The following is a 9,510-nucleotide window of genomic DNA, read 5'->3' as shown; positions in this document are numbered from 1 at the left end:
AGAACCATTACTGATGAATGGTGAAAGTGAAAATCATCAATATCAAATTTGACCTCTATTTTGTCATCAGTATCAACATATTAAAATTTGAAAAGCTTAGATTGAATGGTTCATGAGTAAATGCAACAACTTAAATGGAAACGCCATTTTACAATCTTTCAAGAACCATAACTTCTGAACGGTAAAAGTCAAAATCGTCATTATTGAACTTGACCTCTATTTTGTCATCAGTAACAACATATGCACGGACACAACTGGAAACTCCATTTTTCAATCTTTCAAGAACCATAAACTCCTGAATGGTCAAAGTCAAAATCGCCATTATTGAACTTGACCTTCATTTAGTTGTCAGTAACAACATATTAAAATTTTAAAAGCTTTGGTTGAACGGTTCATGAGTTAATGCACGGACACGACTGGAAACACCATTTTTCAATCTTTCAAGAACCATAACTCCTGAACGGTAAAAGTCAAAATCGTCATTATTGAACTTGACCTCCATTTTGTCATCAGTAACAACATATTAAAATTTGGGAAGCTTTGGTAGAACAGTTCATGCGTAACTGCACGGACACTACTGGAAACTCCATTTTTCAATCTTTCAAGAACCATAAACTCCTGAACGGTCAAAGTCAAAATCGCCATTATTGAACTTGACCTTCATTTAGTTGTCAGTAACAACATATTAAAATTTTAAAAGCTTTGGTTGAACGGTTCATGAGTTAATGAACGGACACGACTGGAAACACCATTTTTCAATCTTTCAAGAACCATAATTCCTGAACGGTAAAAGTCAAAATCGTCATTATTGAACTTGACCTCCATTTTGTCATCAGTAACAACATAATAAAATTTGGGAAGCTTTGGTAGAACAGTTCATGAGTTAATGCACGGACACCACTGGAAACTCCATTTTTCAATCTTTCAAGAACCATAACTTCTGAACGGTAAAAGTCAAAATCGCCATTATTGAACTTGACCTTCATTTAGTTGTCAGTAACAACATATTAAAATCTTAAAAGCTTTGGTTGAACGGTTCATGAGTTAATGCACGGACAACATTTGATTGCCGCCCGCCCGCCCGCCCGACCGGCCGCCCGCCTTACACCCCCAAATCAATAACCGACATTTTTGTCCCAAAAATCCGGTTAAAAACATAATTAGCAATTTAAATTTGATGTGAATATTTAAAAAGTAAAACGTACATACAGTTATTACGAAAACAAGATGCGTCGTAGAAAGAACTGATCTAACTAACACTAAAAAAAACAGATGATAATTTATCAATTGGATGTCTACACATCTAAATACCATTGCATTCAACAATGGACGTTTAGTATAAATGGCTAATAGAGTTTCATAGAAACTTAATTTGAATAACTAAAAAAATTAAAACAGAAAAGCGGGACCAGTCACTGTTCAAACACCTTTTCCGTTTATTAAAATCATGTCTGTTCTAGAATTTATAACCATTTTTGACTTCAAGTGAATTAAATGCAATAAATATTTGGATTTTTCACATTATTAGCAAGACGAATTTCCGTCTGAAAAACATGATTTATTTATCAAATGAATTGGCTTTGAAACTAGTATTTAGTAACTGCGTATACACTTAGCTCGGTTTTGTTTTTTGTTAGTTGTATTTTGTGTGTGCTTTCTGTCGATCTGATGAGTTTTTCTCAGCTGATTTTGAATGCTTGTGTATTGGAAGGTCGAAGTAATATATTTTGTTAATCTATTCACACTCTCTATTTGACTGTCCAAGGTTAAGAACGTGCAATGTAGTTATTGTCGTTCGTTGTATATGTCTGTCATATTTTTCTTTTCGTTTATTGCTTAAGAAAAAATCAAGTCATTGGTTTTCTCGTTTGAATTGTTTTACATTATGTCACAGAGGGGGCTTTTTACAGCTAACAATATGATATGGGTTTTGCTAATTGTTGAAGGCTCTATTGTGACTTAACTCCTTATAACGCGTGCTTAGTTTATGTTTTTATTCTAAATTATATGCATGAAACTACACTTAGATATGGATGGTTGCATTCAGAGTAGATTTCATGCTTCAACGCTCTCTGAACATTAACAACTTTTGTACCAATTATTTGAAGGGCCTTTATGCGGTCAGCTGTTCCAAGGCATAACCAAAATTCCCCCATTTTCCAGTTGCATTTCGAACTTTCTGGTCCTACCCCACAGTCGATATCCTATTGCAAGGCCTACATACTAAATTTAAAATTGATGTGTTCCGTTCATAAATTATTTCATGTAATTATTACACGAAGACATAAAAGTCAATTTCTTGTATAATTAGATATGGGAAAATGTGTTATGAGTGCCAACGAGACAACTCTCCATCCAAGTAACAATTTATAAAAGTAAACCATTATAGGTCAAGGTATGACCATTAACACGGAGTCGTGGCACACACCAAACAGCAAGCTATATAGGGCCCCAAAATGTCTAGTGTAAACCATTCAAACGGGAAAACCAACGGTCTAATTTATGTAAAAACGAAAAAAGATAACTACTTAAGAACCACTTAAACTGACGGCAACCACTGAACATCAGATTCATGACTTAGAACAGGTGCAAACAATTGCAGTGGGATTAAACACTTTAATGGTACCAAACATTCTCCCTCTCTGAAACAGTAGTATAACATCACAACATAGAAAGACACACTATAAGATATATGGAAGGTTTAACACACTCAAACTAGAGGCTCTAAAGAGCCTGTGTCGCTCACCTTGGTATATGTGCATATTGAACAAAGAAAAAAGATTGATTCATGACAAAATTGTGTTTTGGTGATGATGATGTGTTTGTAGATCTTAATTCTAAAATAAATTCTTGCTGTTTACAATTACCTTTATCTATAATGAACTTGGCACAGTAGTTACAGAGGAAAATATTTGTAAAAATTTACAAAAATTACAAAATTTATGAAAATTGTTAAAAATTTACTATAAAGGACAATAACTCCTTAATGGATCAATTGACTATTTTGGTCATGTTGAATTATTTGTAGGTCTTACTTTGCTGTACATTATTGCTGCTTACAGTTAATCTCTATCTGTATTAATATTGAAGATAATAACCAAAAGCTTCAAAACCTTCTCAGAATTACCAATTCAGGGGTAGCAACCCAACAACGAGTTGCCTGATTGGTCTGAAAATTTTAAGGTAGATGGATCTTGACCTAATGGACAATTTTATCGTCATCAGATTTGCTCTAAATGCTTTGGTTTCAGTAATGTGAGCAAAAAACTGCATTTTACCCTATGTTCTATTTTTAGCCATGTCGGCCATCTTGGTTTGCGGATGGGGTCATCAGACACGTTTTGTAAACAAGATTCCCCTCATGATGATTGAGGAGAAGTTTGGTCAAATGTGTCTCAGTTGTTTCAGAAGAGAAAATATTGCTAAAAGATTACAAAAATTTACAAAAATCTGTTAAAAATTGACTATAAAGAGCAATAACTCCTTAAGGGGTCCAAACTTGCTCACCATCAAATACAATTATATATATGTAATATCGACACTTAATTTCTAAACGAAAACAGGCTTTTTTTATTTTTTACTCTGACTACGTTAATAGTAGAGTTAACTACTAAAATTTCGATACTTTAAACTGGAATTCCAGTGGTGTAGTGGGCCGGAGCTGTACTAACCCATATAATAGCAGAAATATTGCATGTACGAATCAAAGCAGGCGTGGAATAATTAACTTCTATTTCAAAAGTAACTTAACTTAACTTTACTTTCAATTTCAAAACGAGAGTCATGGATATATACAAAACTCAAAGTAAAAACAATGATCTTTAACTTTGTTTTTAAAGAATGTGTGTCCTAATTGCATCCCCCCTCCCCATACGGGTCATTATAAAAAAATATATATGCAAAACTATGTTATTTGGTCTTTTTAAGAAAATATATCAAAATAAACTTGCAGATATGAATGTTATGTGATACACTTTATACAGTTTACAGTATGAAATGTTATAAAAAAAAAACATCTATAATGTTTTCTTAAACCCTTGGATATAGCCAGAATTAATTGTGATTTTTTAATATAAATCCTTTCAGACCTGAAATAGGACTATTATTCATTATTATTTGTTAATTTGCTTTATCACTTTTTATTACATTTTGATACATACAAACATTTTTTTATGATTTGGGAGGTGTATATTGGTTTTATAATAAAGAATTTCACCAAAAGGAAATGTAACATTTTTTAAGTCAATGGTGTAACCAAAAGACAAATTGGTAGGGTAAGAGTTATTTTTCGCTAGATTTCAGCACTTACAATAGTTTCTCCCCTAGCAATTTTACCTGTATGTTGAAAATTTAGTAATTTAGTAATAAAGTAAGTAAAAGCTATATCGTAAATAAAAATAGTTTCCATGGTGTACCTTTATAAAATCTTATTTTTTTTCAATTTCATGAACTTTGAATTATGAAATATATTGATTGTAACTAAATCTTAAAATACACCTTTATATCATTGGTGTTACTGTCAATTATGATCATTTTGATAAATTAACACTTTTGACCAAAATATCAAATGATGCACTACCTTTTAATCAGTCCGTATTCGACACAATTGGGTAACTTGTGTTTGTATATATCAGTCTGAGTACTGTTTAACTATCGTTTAAGCTGAATCTTATTTTGGCTTCTTCATTGTAGATAAGTTAGGCTTCTGCAAATGCTTGTTTTGTGTACGTTTCTTATGCTTCTGGTGGTGTGTAAGTCAGTAAAAGTTTATGATAGTTATCAAAGGTACCGGGATTATAATTTAATACGCCAGACGCGAGTATCGTCTACATAAGACTCATCAGTGACGTTCGGATCAAAATAGTGACCTCCTCATAAAAGGGGCTGTTTAAATTCACTCGGCCCGTAGGCTCGGGGATCTCAACTTTCATTTTTGTTCGAAGGTCTTTTAATACCAGTGTTAACTTATCATTCAATTTTTATTATTACGAATCGTGCAACATTAAAACATTACTTACAGAAATTGCTTTCACAGATGAATGACGTCGTGTATTGACATCCACAATCAAACCAAGTTGGTGTATTACCATGTAAAATCACACAATTATGTTCATGGCCCCTGTTACCGGAACCAGAATACCACGTTTGATACACAGCTTTCGACTGGTCATACGTCCAGCGCCATACTCCCTCTTTAAGATCTATCAGGCCAATCCAATAATGAGCACCTAAAATGTTAGATACAGCATAACTAATTTTATTTAATTTTAACTGTTAAGACTTTCTCTGACAATAAATACAACGGAATAAACTTTGGTTAAGGACACATAGTACTCTCAACAACAACATCAGGTTTCACGCTCTGTCCAGGTTTCAGGAAATTATTTTGTATGTTGCATTTATTAGTATCATCATAATCTTGAATTTTAGTGATAAAATAAAAAGTGATATGCACATCATCATCGCAACCATTGTATAGCATCGATTGATTATCACTAGAACTGGTTTGTAAATATTATATAAATATATATATATTAACAAAATATAATGGGAAAATGTATAATCATGAATTGGAATGAAATTATTTTAACTCACTAAGACACTAATCAATTAACAAACTGGTTTTCAAAATGTTCCTTGCCATCATGAGTAGCATAGATTTCCAAACGTTTGGAACACATATGTTTCATAGTAATGATATTCAGCTCTTATGCATGGAATTGCTGCTAATGTCTTTCAATTATTGCATATATCTATACAAATGAGGTCATCTTAACTTATTTTCATTTAATGGAAACACAAACCTTCTGAACCTTCGACAGTTTTGCGACAAACGAAAAAGTGATATGATTCTGACACTTAATATACTAATTCTTTATCGAGGCTAAATTATCTCAAAAATAGATAAAAAAAAAAAGGGATGAGAATATTGTTAAATGTATTGCTTCTCCCTATATGAGCCTCTACTAGGACGAAATAATGTGAATACTCAAATATCACTTTTTAACAATACTTGGGAAAATAAAGATCGCCGGAGATGTTGCAGTTATAAATATTTACAAATCATCTGACAACAGTTTATCGTGTGCTCATTTCATTTATTATATGTATGTCAGGTATGTATAATAATGAAATAAAAATGAATAAATGTAACGGTTGCAATCTTAAACGCATCAGATATGCATTTCGTTAATTTCTGTATCTAGTTCTAGATCTAGGTTAAACGTTTTAAAAATCTAAAACTTATATAAACGAAAAGATGACATACAACAAAAGCACCAAAATTAATATCTGTATTTTGATTACAGTTCATAAGTACATGTATGCCGACTATGCATGAGTAACATTCAGAAGAGGTATCGATAATTGGGCTCCCAACGAACCGAAGAAATGAGAACTACATTTTTAGATTTTCTTCCTATTTCTTCAAAAAAATGTTGTGTTTTCTGACATTGCTCTTTGATGTCAATGATGAGATTTGCTACAGGTATGTAAGTTGTAAGTTACATTATCTAAACATGAGAGGTTTGTGAGACATTTGAAGAAAACAACTCACCTATATTTTTTCTGTTGGCTGCAATGTTGATGTTTTCTTCTTTGTCATCAATTTTGACAAGATATCCTCCTATTTCTCTACATTTCCTCTGTTGAAGAAACAAATTTGATTGATTAATAATTATAGATTTGAGCAATAGACAAATTATACGCATAAAAATGTGTATCGATAGTATATTTAAATCTGGTGTTAACTGCGTTGTATTTATCATTCTATATATTAAACGATATAAAAAGTGTAACAAAAAAAAACATTGACAAATTGTTTAATTAGTTATCAAAGGTACCAGAATTATAATTTAGTACCGTACGCAAGACGCGCGTTTCGTCTACATAAGACTCATCAGTGACGCTCCAATCAAAATAGTATACAGCATTGCGAATTCAAAATTCCAAAAAGTTGTGCCAAATACGGCTAAGGTAATCTATGCCTGGGGGAAAGAAATTCCTTAGTTTTTCGAAAAATTCAAAGTTTTGTAAAGAGGAAATTTATAGAAATTACCACATTTTTTATATTCATGTCAACACCGTCTACTGGGGGTGGTGATACCCTCGCGGACGAAACGTCCACCTGCAGTGGCAACGATCCAGTGGTGTAAATAGTTATCAAAAGTACCAGAATTATAATTTAGTACGCCATACGCGCGTTTGTTAAAATACTATTATATACTCACTTCAGCCATGAACCAGTCTGCAGAATCGGAGCTATAATAGTAACAGTGTCCGTTGTATTTGTGCCATTTTGTTTCTGAAATTAATAAAAACTTGTATCGAGTTCATTTAACATTTTAAATTAATAGTAAATCCCAATTTGGTTGAAGATCCATACATTGTTTTAAGATTGCAAATCAAAGGTACTGATTGAAGTGTGGACAAAAGACAGATAACCCAAGAAAAGGGTTGGTCAAATATCCATACGATGTTTCACTAGTATATCAGTTTTTATCTGAAATCTGAACAGATTTTTAAAGATTAAAAAAAAATTCATTATATTATTTTAATTTTCTCAGAAAATTGTCAGACTTCTCCACAGCGGAAAATATAGTACTGTGCATAAAACTAGCATCGTGTGAATAAAATACCTATAGTTGCAAATACAAACTTTGAGGAGCCTCTGGCCTTTGTTAGTTTTGTATTATTTTAATTTTTGTTTCTTGTGCACAATTTGGAAACTAGTATGGCGTTCATTATCACTGAACTAGCATATAATTGTTTAGGGGCCAGCTGAAGGACGCTTCCGGGTGCGGGAATTTCTCGCTACATTGAAGACCTGTTGGTGACCTTCTGCTGTTGTTTTTTTCTACGGTCGGGTTGTTGTCCATTTGACACATTCCCCATTTCCATTCTCAATCTTATTTGAGACAACAGTATCTAAGCTTTTCTTGTATGTACTTACTACGAAAGTCTTTTCCAAGGACTTTTAAATCTGTGTCAAGTTTCTTTATCTTTTGTCCCATAGTGTTAAGAGTTTCTTTAAACATGTCTAGTGTTGTTTTACTGTCGTTTTCAAGTTTGATGAGAACTTTTCCAATATTTTCTTGCATATCTGTCAAGGCTGTCCTTGATTTGTCAAAGTCTTCCTTAGACTCATTAGAAAGACAGGTTTGACAAAAGATAGGCTTGACGACCACAACCAGCAAAGTAAACTGGATTATGAACAGCATACTGTAGAAAAAACTGCAATGGAACAAAATTGTTTAATGTGTATCTGAATATATATCGACAAGTTTATGCATTGATTGCCATTTATGTATTCTTGTGAATGTCTATGCAAGTTAACTATAGAGTATAAACTGATGGCAAATCTTAGTTACCAACCATTAGTACCATGAATGACAAGTAGCTTGCTTTCTATTACTACTAAAGTGTCAATCTAACTTAAATAGCATTTCTAAAAACAAAATATATATGTGTGGTATTACTGAAGCAATTTGAAGCTTCAGTAAAGCAATTTGTTAAAGGTTGATCTGTTTGTTGGAGAAGAATTCAAACTGCAATTTGGTAAACTGTTTTAGCTATTGTAATACCCCAAAGCCAACCAAATAAGGACAGTAATATAAATATGAATGTTTGTGTCATTTAAACACTTGTGGTTATTAGCAATCATACAACATCTTTACATTTTTATATCAATAAAAGATTTGGATATACGCTTAGCAGATTACAACTGCACAACGACACAAATAACAAGAAGGTATTAAGAGTTCTAAATAAATAAATATATGTAATTATATATATAATTTGTCAAGCTCTTAAATGTTTAAAAGCAACAAGGTTTTAAGAAATCCCCTAGCAATGCTACCCTGGTTTAAACTTTGTACGCCAGACTCAAATTTGTCTATAAAAGACTCATCAGTAGTAAAGTAAAAAAAGACCGAAGTTTGAAAGCATCGAGAACCAACCATTCGTAAAGGTTTTGCCAAATACAGCTACGGTAATCTACTCCTAGATTAGAAACCCCTTAGTATTTCGACCAACTAGCTTTTTGTAAATAGTTAATTAACATTGCACGAAGTTATTCAAAGATCTGCTATCAAATATAATGTTTCTAAATAACAAAGTAAGAAAACAATGTGTTTTCGGACAGGCATATCCTACACAGATTGTGGGGTTAAAAAAATTCCAACCCCATTCCATTCTTTTATCAGTCGCTTAACAACGGGTACATAAAACATACAATATTGAAGCAGTAACAAGAAATCCGTTACTTTAAAAAAAAACAGTAATTAATTACAAAAACTATCAGGAAAAATGATAACTAACTAAATATAAAATCGTACCAAAATATGTTGTATTTCCCGGAGACAATAATAATATCTAGATTATTTTTTTTTTTCATTTTTTTTTTATTTTTTTTTCATAATTTTTTTTATAAACGTTTCTTTAATGAGCTTTAAACATTGTCATCTTTCTTTACATTATATTCATTTACATTTTTACACTGATGTATCTCTT

The sequence above is a fragment of the Mytilus galloprovincialis genome, chromosome 10 (genome assembly GCF_965363235.1).
Source record: "Mytilus galloprovincialis chromosome 10, xbMytGall1.hap1.1, whole genome shotgun sequence".
NCBI lineage: Eukaryota > Metazoa > Mollusca > Bivalvia > Mytilida > Mytilidae > Mytilus > Mytilus galloprovincialis.
The sequence above is the reverse complement of the archived record's forward strand: the minus strand, read 5'-3'. Positions refer to the sequence as shown.